Here is a 14,294-nt window from a genome sequence, read left to right on the forward strand (position 1 = left end):
TTGCAATGCTGCCAGCTTCTTCACTATTTGCTGGTATGCGTGATCACTCCTGCTACTCTTACTAAAGTCCACTGGTTTACTGGCCTCTCAGCAGAGATTTACTAAAATCTGGCTGTGCTCCTGTGACCATGAAGCCGCACTCTTGGCAAAAGACTTCTTCTGTTCAGTCTCCATTGCAAACACCGAAGGTTCTCTGATTATGTGTTTGCAGCTCAGCGGTTAGAAGACAATGGAAGGGTTAAATGCTGACTCACCAAGCTGCTGCATTACTCAAATGGGGGTTGCTTCTGTTTCCCTGCAGTTGATTGATGATTCTTGGGATAGAGAGCACAAAGCTGGCCCATGGGACTGTAGGGCACTTCTGGCAGACTCCCAGGAGGCTGTGTCTACACTTTAAAGCAATAGGGCTCAAACTCTGGGTCCCAGCTTGACTGAGGCTCAAATCTTCCACCCCCTCAGGGTCCTAGGACCCTAGATCCGAGTCTGAAAGATTTGTGTGCAGATGGAAGGGGGTGGGTTGGGCTCAAGCCTGAGTCTGAGCCCAGACTTACACTGCAGTGTAGACATACCTTCACAGACCCCAAATATTTCTGGAATTAACTTACTATACCCACCTCAATAAATTTCCTCCAAACAAGAAGGATCTGAGATAGTCTTGGTAACTAATCCGATTATCCCCCTGAGGAATGATTTCATCAATGAGGGTAACACAACTGTTTCTTTAACAGAAGCTGGCATCTCTTCCTCCACATGGAGGTGTTGATCAGAGTGGCATCTATCAAACTCACATGTTACAGCCCACACATCTCTCCACATTTACAGAACCTCAGTGAGCGACATCACCCCAGCAAAAAAGACTCTGACTCCTCTAGGCACATTTCTGCTAGCAGAGTCTCGAGTGATCCTACCTGCAAATTCCTCACAGCAATAAATATCCAGCTCACATCAGATAAAAACTACTGGAACAGTTCCTGCTAATCAGGGCTTTGCTGGTGCTGTGATGGAAGTGAGGAAACCCGTCTTTGCTTTTTGCACAGCCATGGCACAAGCTTTCAAAAATGATGTTGCAGCTGGTCAGATAGAGACAAAGACTTCCACCAGTTGGTGCTCTATTGTTCTGCTTCACCTGTCACAGATCATGTGTATGTTACAGTGAACTAGAAAGCCACCGATAGAGAAGAGGGCATTTTGGTGCCATTGTACTCATCAAAAATAAGATACAACTTTTGGAACCCATCTGCCATGAGCAAGGGCCAGGTTCAAATAGTTTTAGGAGGGACCCTTAGTTAATAAACACTACCAGCTCGAGCCCCCGCACTCAGAATTTCTGAGAGCCCTGCCTGTTCCTTGAGTCATGCAAGGTTTGGTGCCAACATGGAAATAAACTTGTTAAAAAAATACTGTGAATCCATTAAATTAAGTTATGCTGTATATAGTTTAACCCCTCCAAGGCAGGGGGACGTGCCCCACAGTTTGAAAACCAATAGTTTAACTGGTATGTATCTCGACTCCGACCTAATCTGCTCCATACAACTGAAATATATCATGCTAGTTAGTGCAGATTGCTTGTCACTATAAGTTAGTACAATAATAAAAGATAGACCCACACCAAAGCACTAAGATACAAATATCCCCAATTTGGGAAAGGTCAGAGGAATCAGAGTCTGGATTTTGCACCTCAGACTCATTTCTAGCAATGATTCATGATCATAAAGAGCCTCATCGAGAACTTAGCTGCTCTTGGAAAACATCCAGCTGATTCAAAAATAATTGTATTGAATCACCTTGTGCAGAGCAAGCGATATGCTGTCCTGGTGCATGGTTATACAGCCAGCAGCGCATAAAGAAATGCCTAAAATACCTCTCTTGAGAAGACAGATTTAACAAGTTTCCTGTTTATTGTCTTTATCTTCAGATTTCCTGAACCATTGTCCTAAATTCTGATAAAGCTGATATATCCAAATTAAGAGGAAAATTGAGATTTCCCACCCTCCCTCCATTTCTCCAAACTGGCAAAAATGGAACACCTGCAGAGACAATTCTGTCTTCAGAGAAGAGTGCTCACTGACGTGCTCATACAGCACCCCCTACTGACCATACAGTATTTCACTGTAATCGTGTTCCCTTTGTTCATAGCTCTTACTCCGCAGGAAACGTTATGCAGAGAAAAATCCAATCTTTCCTTGGACAGCTTATTTAAAAATAAAGTACCTGATTCTTTCAAGAGAGGACGATATTACAACAATTGATACTACAGTAATTTGAAGTTCGATTGCATTGTGCTGCAGTATGCAGTGTCTTGAGGGTGCGCGCTGTATATTTCTCCAAAGATTTATGGTACCAAATATCCAGTACAGACAGCATCGCGTGTACAGGCAGCATCCCTCCCAAGATCTTGAAAAATAAGTGAATGGCCCAAGAGGATTATCATGGCATTAACTACTCTGATTGTATTCCCTACAGTTTAATAACAAGATAACTATTATTGCAGTTGTATCAGCAGAACTGTAGACTCTTGGAGCAAGAAGAATTGGGGATTATTAACAGAATGTGAGAAAAGAAAAGGTCACTTATTGAACTGTGCATCTAAGGATGCAGTAGACCTAAGTTCTGTGGGGCAAAAGTAACCTGCTTTCCTAACACAGTTCTCAGGAGATTCATGACACTAACAGTGACTCTCTTGGGGTGGCCCTGGATTTATTTCATCTTATTATGACAGTGTTTTGGCTGAGAGCTTAAAACCATAAGTCTGGCGACAAAAATTTGCAGTATCTGTCTCTTTTAAATATTATACTAATTGCTGGAACATAGTTTGTTAAATTACAATTTATCTGTAGATAGCTGTAACAATTGTACATGGCTCACTCTTTGATGTTTCCAAAACATCAATAACAGAAAGAATAATGTATGTTTATGGAAATGAAAAATCTGGAAAATGGGATCTGAGCAAAGTAGTTGCTATTAACTGCATTGTTCTTCCTTCTTTTTAAATGTTTTCCCACAGGAAATGTTCTCTCTCCATAGGAGTTTTTAGGTTTGTAGTATTTTATGGGAGAGAGAGAGAAAAGAGGTAATGGAACAAACTTACAGCTAAAATTACAAGCTACCAATGAGATTAAACATCTCTTTCCTAGGCACATTTACTGAAGATAATACAGAAGTTTCCAGTTCTGTTGTTCCAGCTCCCTGTGCTTGTTAAAGCGCAAAAGACAATCTGTACTTGCTTATTTTGTATCTAAGCAACTGTCAGACTCCATATCTACTAATAAGAAAGGGTATAATTATATGCTGCTACTTTAATTAGTAGCAGATGCCTATGTTTATGAAATAAAATGTAAGATTTTCTGCAGTGCAGAATCTTGCTTATATGCAAATTGCAAATGCACTTTTGCAAGTTTTAAAAGCGTTGCATGACCCTGGCTATATGCATCTGTTGTTTATGATAGATTAGGGGTTCAATACTCAATTGCACTGAGCAACTGATCGATGGAGCTGAGGGGTGGGACAGGTAAAGGTGGCTCTACATTATTTTTCTTCCTCCCCCAATCCTGGGGCTAGCTGGAGGTCTACGGACTGGCCCCCTAAAGACCATTATGCCAGCAATGATTGCCAGAGCACACTGCACTCTGGCCCCACCTCCTTTGGTTCCAAAACACTTCCTCTGAGGGCTGGCTGGGGCATGAGGTGTAATGCAGAGCTGATTACACCAGCTTTACGCTAATTGAGGATTCTCCCATGCAGAAGGAATCCTTAACTGCCCACTTAGGGCAGTTTTAAGGCTTCTGTGCTGCTCTAGCAGTGCAAAATGATGTTAGCAAGGCTGAAGATTTGGCAAGAGCTCTTTTATAACATTTTTCTTTAGAAGAAATAGCAAAGACAGGGCCTAGTGCCAAGGTTTGTTCTTCGTTTATCAAAGCACACCATGACTAAATTAAAAATGAAAGCCACAGCCTTCTTCACAAAGCAATGTAAATGTATATACAAAAGATACTGTATGGGGCAATCCGGCACTGGTAGGAGCCTGGAAAGGATAGTCTAAAAAAGTATATTCCACCTCTAACTTCTATGATTCTACACTTTTTTATTAGAAGACAATATCTAACACCAAAAATTGTATGCCCATTTACTGAGATTTATAGTTAATAACTGCAAATTGCAAGCCTCCATGCTTGCAAATTAGAGATGCCAACAGAATAATTGATTGCTCTGTCTTTATTGGCTGTCAGTCCTTTTTCGTGTCCTACCCTGACATTTATAACTGCCATTCATACAACTAATCAGGAATTTTGTTAAAACCAAACCAATGAGACTGGTAGGCAAATGTTGTCTTCTTTGCTCTTCTGTAATTGGCTACTTGTTACATACTCTATGTCTTAAAATTTATGTGGATTAAGTAATGAACAAGTAATGATTACTGATCAAGATTAGGGATGTCTTACATGAATCCTGAATGTCTGTCTGTTGCTGTACTTCATACTTCCTAGACCTTTAGCATTTCTTTGCACTCACAAATTGCTCCTCTAGTCCCATTACTCGTTAATCAAATTACAAGAATGAAACTTTGTTACACTGCATCTCAATAGTCTATAATGGCTCGTGACTGTATAATTTTTGCCTTTGTATTCTTTTTACTTCTCCTTTAAATCTGCAAGGACTCTGCTGTCTGCAGGGAGTGGCAACCATTTTTGTGTTCACTGCCCTACAGCCTATCAGAGAAGAGACACATTGAGCACTTTCCCCTGGAGACTTGATTTTTGTTCTTTCTTGTTTTGTGGTTCTCAGTTGAAAATCAAGGCCATTCTGACTGAAAATATCTGTTTGCATTTTGTGTGTGGAAAAACATGACAACAAAGCATGCACAGTAACACCACCATAATGATTATTACTAAGAACATGTATGGAGGCAGAAATGGTCTTGTTGAATGAGACACCTGGTAAGAATTTGGAACACAAGTAGTTAATCAAAATCTTTAGTAACTAGTTTATGAGCTGGGATATTTGCCACCAAGACAGTAATACTTGCTGTATACATACTTCAAAAAGCCAAACATCTCACTGCCTCTCTCACCTAGTTCAGCCATATAAAACCACTACAAGGTGCACTAGCCAGTATTTTAGGAAAGTAAACAGTAACTTTACTTAAACCTATGATAATTTTTAAGTGATTGTCGCTGGTGTTTAGCAATACTTTAAAACTCTCCTCTGTGAGATAAAGACTTTGTACCTTCTGCTACACACTCAGCCATTTCTTAGGATCCATGCACAAGCAACACTCAATTAGACACTAAGAATTCATGAGTTTATACTAAATGTCAGCACATTTTTGCTACATTACAGCTATTATAATACACAGACACTGTCCTCCCTCCCACCCCCCGCCCATGCACAGAGGGTAGATCCCTCAGGTAATCCCAAGATACGCAAAACACAAGTGGTGTTGTGCAAAACTGACATAACCTTTCACTTACATTGCCTTGATCTGATGGCTGCTCTGTACATGCCCTGCTCTATGTTGTATTAGAAAAGCTCTAAATTATACCAGCCTATACTTCAACAAGAGGCCAAATCCTAGGTCAGGATTTGCATAGTGTAAATTCACCCTAACCACGTCCCCTTTTCAGTAACCACACCCACTTTCCTGCTACATCACCGAAAAAGATGGAGTATAAAAGTCCCAATACCAGCTGAACACTGCTGCAGCAAACAATCAGCTTCCATTGGTGTGATCTTTGTGGGGCCATTTACTTAGGTTTTGTGGACAAAGTTCATTAGTGGAGTGGCACTGTGCCCAAAGAGCTGACCCACAGGGTATGTAAAAAAGATGGCATAGGGGATGAGACAATTTATATATGAAGAACTGCCTTTTCTATAGAGATTAAGATCAATGCCCTACCCTCTAATATGCAGACTTGTATTAACTGATGCCACAGGAATACTGCTACAGTATATCAGTATTTCAACCTAGCTATAATTCTTCTGCTCTTCTGTGTGAGTTGGTGAGCTATTGGGTTGGGTTTTTTTCTCCATTAGATTTTTATATATATAAATTCCCACAGACCTAGCTGCTAACAATCCTGTGGTGAGGTACCACGTATTTAAAATAGCCAGAGGCAAAAAGTAAAACAATTGCCAAAGCCCAAATATCTCATTCTGCAAAACTAGCTTCTATAGATTTATAGGTTGTGTCCAGGTTTTGCTAATGTGTTCCCAACAATCTCCTTTTATAGCCTTTATTTTTCTTCCTTAAGCCTATATCATTTCATCTTGACCCTTAACAACACTGTTCAAATTTTTCCACACAACCAATGACGCTACTGAGATAGAGGTTTAACAGCAGTGCAGTATATGCTGGACAACTCGGTATAATAATCAGCCCATTTCTTTCCATATAATGCCACCTAGTGTTAGCAAATTACCAATTGCCCATAGGAATGAAAAGGCTCTTTCCTGTGTATGTAAAAACAGGGGGTCGGGCACTGAAAAAAGTTGTTTTTATTTTACTGTACTGAAAATAATTGGTTAAAGTTGGCAATATGCACACACTGGAAACCAGCACAGCAGTCTGGCAGCTTAGTCACCATGTTCTCATCTGCTAACGAAAACCTTGAGTAGATTCATTTCCCTTTCTGCTTAGGGAACTAAACAATTGCAGGCATCTGCAGACTAATGGAGAATTAATTGACAGATGATGCTGAAGCAGCGTTCTGTGGATTATCAAAAATATAATTAGTAACAATAGGTAGGGTGCATAAAGAAAAAGAAATGTGAAGAAAAATCTCCATCACACTCTTCTTTATGTTGTTGTCATCTACCACCAGTCCCTACGCTCCCCCATTATCACCTGGATTTCAGATTTAGATATCTGGACACATACACCTCTTTCCCTCTCCTCACAGACTTAAAATTTCATATTGCTCCTAGTCCCTGGCCTCCTTGCCCCCAACTTTACTTACTGTTGACGTTCAAGACTGGGTCAGTTTCCCCACTCACCATGGTAGCTGACTCCTTGGACATTCCCATTCCTTATTTTCAAACTCTGATTCCCTCCTAAAACCCACCTCCATGCCATTTGTTTCAAATAGAAACTGATGTGATATGTTGTGATCATCTTTCCTTCCAAGACCATTTCCTCCTTTGCCTGTCACTAGTTCCAAGGTTTTTTACCCACCCATTTGATCCTACCCCTTCAGCTGCTAACTTCCTTTGGCCCTCACTTTCACCCCCCTCCCTCCCCAGTAGCCTCACTTTCTTCTGACTCTTTCACATCAAAATAAAACCGTGTGCCCATTTTCCCTCACCCTCAAAAGGCTACCTGTGAACCCTACCTCTCCAGCTACCGCCCCATCTCCCTGCTTCCCTGAATCTCTAATTTCACTGAAAGAGCCATTTACAACCATTGCCTCAAATTCCTCTCCTCCAGGTCCATCCTTAAACTGGTTGAACCTCAATTCTGCCCTCCTCACACCACTGGAAACTTTCCCAATGTGGTTTCTTATTATGTATTACTATTGGAGAATAGGTCTGAAATCAGCGAGATAAAATTCAATAAAGAAAGGCAGGTGCAATGTACTTCACTTAGGAAGAAAAAATCAAATGCACAACTACAAAAAGGGGAATAACTGGCTATGGGGTAGTACTGCTGAAAAGGATCTGGGGGGTTATACTGAATCATACATTATATGAGAGTCAAACATGTGATGCAGTTGCCAAAAAGAGGTTGATCTCATTCTGGGGTTATCAACTAGAGTGTCGTATGTAAGACATGTGAAATAATTGTCCTGCTTTACTCAGCACTGGTGAGGACTCAGATGGAGTATTGTGTCCAATTCTGGGTGCCACACTTCTAGAAAGAAGTGGACAAACTAGAGAGAGTTTAGAGAGGAGAGCTACAAACATGATAAAATGTTTAGAAAACCTGACCTAGGAGGAAAGATTAGTAAAAACTTGTTATGTTTAGTCTTGAGAAAGGAAGTGGAGAGGGAACCTGATAACAGTCTTCAAATATGTTAATAAGGGTTGTTATAAAGAGGACTGTAATCAATTGATCTCCATGTTCACTGCAGGTAGGACAAGAAGTAATGGACTTCATCTGCAGCAAAGAAGATTTAGATTAGATATTAGGGTGAAAAAAAGTTATAAGGGTAGCTAAGCTCTGAAATAGGCTTCCAAGGAGGTTGTGGAATCCCCATCATTGGAGGTTTTTAAGAACAGGTTGGGCAAACACCTCTCAGGGATGGTCTAGGTTTACCTCAGTGCCTCATCACAGGGAGCTGAACTTCATGACCTCTCAAAGTCCCTTCTAACCCTACATTTCTATGATTCTATTATTCTCCTTGGCCAAATCTCAGGATCCCTACTCCATCCTCATCCTACTCCACCTCTCTGCTACTTCCACACTGTTGATCACACCCTTCGCATCCTGTCCTCCCTCAGCTTTCATGCCATTGCCATCTCCTGGTTCTCCTCCTATCTCTCTAACCACTCACTCCTTCACTGGGTCTTCCTCTCCCCGGTCTCTGTCCTTAGTCCCGTCCTTCTCTCTCTGTCTCTCTCTCTCTCTTCACCCTTTCCCTGTATTGTATCATCTGCTCACATTGTTTGAACTGCCATCTCTACACTGACAACATACTCCTTACTTCTGACAGTCCCACATCTCTGCCGGTCCACCATCTCCTCCTATGGCTCACTAACAACCCAAACATGGCCAAAACTGACCTCCATATCTTTCCTCTGAAACACTCTCCTTTCCCCTCCCTGCCACTGTCAACATTACCACTACTGCATTTCCCATTTTAGCAGTCTCCAGTTTTTCGAGCACTTCAAATCCATCAAATGTTTTGCAAAAGCCTCTTGGTAATGGGATACAGAGCTTTTCAAGAGGTTAAGGATGAGCATGAAGACTGATCATTCCTTTCGTCTACAGAGGATAATGCTCCAGGTCAGGCTTCCAGCGCACTGGTAGAGTGGAGCTGGGAAGTTTAAACTGGTTCCTGTGCTGTAGCTGTTCTGTGGATAAACCAGAGGTGAAAGTAAGCTGGTATGCCCGGTACAGCAGAGCAGTGGCTGGAGCCCCAGGCCTTTTAAATTGCCTCCAGAACCCCGCTGCTGGAGCCCTGGGGTAGCAGCTACGGGGCTCCGGCGGCTATTTAAAGGGCTCAGGGCTCCCCTGCTTCTACCGCCCCGGCCCTTTAAATAGCCGCCGGAGCCCCATCACCGCTGCTCCAGGGCTCCAGGGGCTATTTAAAGGACCAGGGTGGTAGAAGCAGGGGAGCCACAGGCCCTTTAAATAGCCCCCAGAGCCCTGGGGTAGCGGGGGCTCCAGGGACTATTTAAAAGGCCGGGGTTCCAGCTGCCTCTGCAGCCCCGGTCCTTTAAATAGCCGCTGGAGCCCTGCCGCATCCCCAGGGCTCTGGCAGCTAATTAAAGGACCGGGGCAGTAGAAGCAGGGGAGCCCCGGGCCCTTTAAATAGCCCCCATAGCCCCGGGCTGCTGCTGCTGTTGCTACCGCAGTGGGGAAGGAGGGGAGGAGGAGAAGAAGGAAGAGGGGGCACTTACCTTACAGGGTGGGCTGGGGCTGGCTTTAATGCCCTCAGCCCCACCCCTTCCGCCCTAGGCCTCAACCCTTCCGGGGGCCAGAGCTGGCCCCAGCGTACCGGTAAGTCACTCGACTTCACTTTCACCCCTGGGATAAACAGACAATTCTCCAGGGCCATCAATCTGGCAGCTTCTCTGAGCACGACCCATTCATTTAAATAAAACTTGGCATTGCTTAATTAAAGGTGATAGTCCCTCCTTTCCACCTCCTTAAATCATACAAAGCTGCCCCTTTTATGCATACATCAAGCCAAAAAGACCAGTTGATCATGTGCAGCAGTTTTCATTGTTAAATGATACCAGACTGCCCTCTACTGTAGATACAGTACTTAGCATCTTTCCAAGTGAAAAACTTCTGTTGTGGTTCATTATCTGTTAACGCCAAGTATTTGAAAATTTCTAGTAACTATCAAGACTAGCTCTTATCTAACATGTATAAATATGACCCTTCTTCATAGATTTCCAGACAGAAACTTTTGTGGTCGGTATAATTGTAAGACATAATACAGAAATAAATTTCTTTTAGTGAGATGATCTGTTTGCAGACTAAGAAAAACTCCAAAATAGGTTAATTTACACAGATAAAAAAAGGTCCTGCATGGCCTGACAACACTGAGACTTAGAAATCCTTTGTGAACGCATAACAGAACAACAAATGGGAGCTGTAATGACCCATAGCCACATCCATAGACTGATAACACAGTCATTAGCTGCCAGGTTATAATAGCACCTTCCATTTATATGGCACTTTCCATCCAAACTGCTTGTATTAGCTTTCAAGGCCCTTTACAATCTATCCCCACCCTATCATCTCTCTTTCACTACCGATGCTCACCTCCAATCAGGCATCATGCCAGCCTCCACTGCCCGCTTTTAAAATTTTCAAACAAGCACCATCATTCTTTCTCCTATGCTGCCTCACAAACTTGAAGGCTCTCTCTGTAAAAATCCACAAAGCTTCCTCATTACTTACTTTCAAATCCCTCCTCAAAACTCTTCTTTGCCGTGATGCCTTCAAAACACTTGTATTGTAGGCTGCTGATGGGCAGATACCACTCTGTATCGCAGATACACAGCATGATTGTCTGATTGTTTGTGTCTGTCTGTTGCCTCTTGTTTTATAGTTAGATTGTAAGCTCCTTGGGGCAGGGACTGTCTTTTTGTTCTGTATTTGTACAGCACCTAGCACAATGGTGTCCTGCTCCCAGGTGCTATTGTAATACAAACAAACTTTGTATTGTAGCTTTTTTAATTTAAGTTGAATTTAGTAATTTTGTATTAAACTACTATGGGTTCAGCTCCTGTTGCTACAGTTTCAAGCTTAACAGAGTGAAAATCACCTCTAGTGCTTTTTTCAAATTTGGAGATGCCAGGAACCCATGAAGACCAAGGTTAGCCACCACAGACACAATCACAAGTGCAAAGTCTTATTTGTACTACAAGTGTTATTAAAGCAATAAGTTACCATTACCCATGCATATATAAATCATACAAAAATCCACACTGGGTCTAAGACTGTATTCATACTCCCATCTTCAAAGATATTCAAGGATCTGATGGATCTCTCAGTAGATGATCAACAGAGGGAAGGTTCCTGCTGGGGTTTCCAGTGGGGTCATTTCTTGGGGTCTTCCCACTTTTACCCAATCAGGGAACTTTTCTTATATTGTTGTTCTGATCATACTTCACACTTTATGCATATGCATGAGGTTTTCAACCCTCTTTTCCTTATCTGTTCTTCCACACCCCATTAATATTGGGGTGTCCCATTTTTGTAGCTTGTTTCTTAGTTCCTCTTATTCTCATTAGCTTTACGCACAACATGTAACCTGCGGTCAGGACAGGACAACATTCCATGATGTTACAGTTAGGTGTCTCGTGATCTTGGACAATACATTGCCATCAATTGCAATCTAGTTTCTTGTAACATCACCTAAATTGTGACTTTACGGTTCTTTCTAGGTCACCCACTCAGGTCAAGTATTCTTAAACCTATGGCTTAATATGGCTAAGCTAAAATCTTACAGGCCTCAGCCTGTGGACTTTGCATTACAGCCATGGTTTACTTATATACCTAATACACACTCATCACTCCTAAATTCTTCTCAATCTTATACTTCTATAATCCTACAATTTAAATCTATTGAGTTTACATTAATTATAAGGATAGGTCCATCAATGGCTATTAGCCAGGATGGGCAGAAATGGCGTCCCTAGCCTCTGTCTGCCAGAAGCTAGGAATGAATGACAGGGGATGGATCACTTGATGATTACCTGTTCTGTTCATTCCCTCTGGGGCACCTGGCATTGGCCACTGTCAGAAGACAGGATACTGGGCTAGATTGACCTCTGGTCTGACCCAGTAGGCTCATTCTTATGTTCTTATATATGAAATAGCATATGAATTGACCATAACACCAAATAACATGATGATAAATGGATGATAAAATGAACTAACTGGCTACAAATCCAAAAAACAACTAGGCTTTGCACACAGCAAATCACTTTATCTACCACTGGAATGCAGGCACTTAGCATCTTATTAGAATAAACAGAATCTTATTAGAATAAAATAAAAAATAATTAGCACTTTTCTTCCATTCATTTCAAAGTACTTTATAAGGTGCGTATGCCTTATCCCCATTTTACAGGTGGGGAAACTGAGACAAATAGGTTGATTGATCTTCCTAAGGTCACATCAAAACTCAAATTTACTTCCATATATTCCTGCCATTAAATTAATTAAGAGTGTGCAGTGATCACACTAGTGCAGGGGCTGGCAAACTTTTTGGCCTGAGGGCAGCATCAGGTTTCAGAAATTGTATGGAGGGCTGGTTAGGGGAGGCTGTGCCTCCCCAAACAGCCAGGCATGGCCCGGCCCCTGCCCCCTATCCAACCCCCCCTGCTTCTCGCCCCCTGACAGCCCCCCCTGAGACCCCTACCCCATCCATTTCCTCTGCTCTCTGTCCCCTGACCGCCCCCAACTCCCCCCCGCCGCCCCATCCAACCCCCCCCTCCTTCCTGACTGCCCCGCCGGGACCCCTGCCCCATCCAACCACCTCTTCTCCCTGACGGCCCCCAGACCCAGTACCCCAAATGTCCCCCACTGCTGCCCCATCCAACCACCCCTCCTTCCTGACTGGCCCCCCCCAGACGCCTGCCCCATCCAACCACCCCTTCTCCCTGACCCCTGATCACCCCCAGAGCCCCCACCTGACTGCCCCCTGCTGCCCCATCCAACCCCTTCTCTCATTTCTGACTGCTCCCCCAAGGACCCGGCCCCATCCACCCCCCCCCGCTCATTGACTGCCCCCCCCGCCCCATCCAACCCGTCCTCTCCTTCCTGACTGCCCCCCCGGGACCCCTGCCCCATCCAACCACCCCTTCTCCCTGACCATCCCCAGAACCCCTGCCCCCATTCAACCCCCTTGTTCCCCGCCCTCTGACCACCCCGACCCCTAGCCACACCCCCAGCCCCTGACCACCTCCCGAACTCCCCTGCCCTCTATCCAACCCCCCTCCCCCGCTCCCTGCCCCCTTACCGCGCTCCCTGGAGCACCCCTGGCTGGCGGCGCGGCTCCACCAGGACAGGCAGCCACGCCGCCCGGCTGGAACCAGCCACGCACCGCGCAGCACAGAGCCCCGGGTCAGGCTGGGCTCTGCAGCCCTGCAGCCCACAGCATTGTGCCTGCGGCACAGTGGGCTGAGGCTGCGGGGGAGGGGCCGGGGGCTAACCTCCCAGGCCAGGAGCTATGGGGCAGGGCAGGAGGGTCCCGCGGGCCAGATGTGGCCCACGGGCCATGGTTTGCCCACCTCTGCACTAGTGCAGAGATTCAGCACATTCATTTCAAAAGGCACTGTGGATAAGAATTGAGTGTGCTATATAAGAGATCTGATTTCTAGTACCAGTTCTACCAGGGACGATCTTGTGCAACCTCTGTTACATTATTTTTTAAAAATAGGTGAATGATGCATGCTTCCTAGGATAGCAGTGTGGCACCTTACTAAGTAAGGGCTACAAAGTGCACAGAATTAACACTAGTCAGTAGAAGAGTTGAGATTAGACTTCATTGCTTCCAGTTCAACACACATTTTTCTAAGTCAAAGGGGGCAGAGACTGTACTTCCGGTCTAGAGTTCTGGTTTTGTGCCTGCCAGGTATGAGATTCAGTGTGGGTTGAAAGACCATGCACTGCTGTTGACTCATAAGAAGCACTTGGAGGCTGGAGAATGCTCAGTGCAGATGAAATGTTTGGATATTTTAACAGCAAGCCTCTAACCAACTATTGAGCATGTACAAGTGACAATTTTCAGAGGCTTATGAATCAACAAAATCTGAGCAGACTTTCACTGGGACAGGCAAAGGTACCCTCCTGTTCACCCAGCCCTACCCGTCTACCAAATTTCATGTTCTTGCTTCAAAGTATAGAGGTGCTAGAGCTCTCCAATGAAACCACTAGGAAAAAATGTTAACGTTGGAAAAAATTCTATTTTTCCTTAACCTCATTCTTGAAATCAGCTAAACAATTTTTGCTGATGAAGAGGTACAGAAAACAGCTAAAGTCCGGTAAAGTTATAAGCAATTGAAAACAGGGGCTTATAATGAAAATTGTTAAGCAACTTTTACGATGGGTATAACTATCTTGCTCTGCCGATAATGCTGATTTAAATAGTTTTTCAGAAAGAGTTTCCCAAATCAGT

Source organism: Natator depressus, chromosome 2 (assembly GCF_965152275.1).
Source record: "Natator depressus isolate rNatDep1 chromosome 2, rNatDep2.hap1, whole genome shotgun sequence".
Classification (NCBI taxonomy): Eukaryota; Metazoa; Chordata; order Testudines; family Cheloniidae; genus Natator; species Natator depressus.